The following is a 370-nucleotide window of genomic DNA, read 5'->3' as shown; positions in this document are numbered from 1 at the left end:
TTCATTATTTTCCCCAAAATTCTACAAACAATACCCCATAATGACAACGTGAAAGAAGTTTGAAATATTTGCAAGTTTATTTAAAAAAAAAAAAAAAAACCCCAACACCACACACACACACACACACACACACACACACACGTACATAAGTATTCACAGCCTTTGATACCAATTACAGCCTCAAGTCTTTTTGAGTATGATGCTACATGCTTGGCACACCTATTTTTGGGTAGTTTCTCCCATTCTTCTTTGCAGGACCTCTCAAGCTTCATCAGGTTGGATGGGGAGCGTTGGTGCACAGCCATTTTCAGATCTCTCCAGAGATGTTCAATTGGTTCAAGTCTGGGCTCTGGCTGGGCCACTCAAGGAC

Source organism: Myxocyprinus asiaticus, chromosome 40 (assembly GCF_019703515.2).
Source record: "Myxocyprinus asiaticus isolate MX2 ecotype Aquarium Trade chromosome 40, UBuf_Myxa_2, whole genome shotgun sequence".
In the NCBI taxonomy this organism is placed as follows: Eukaryota; Metazoa; Chordata; class Actinopteri; order Cypriniformes; family Catostomidae; genus Myxocyprinus; species Myxocyprinus asiaticus.
This window is presented reverse-complemented; position numbering follows the sequence as displayed.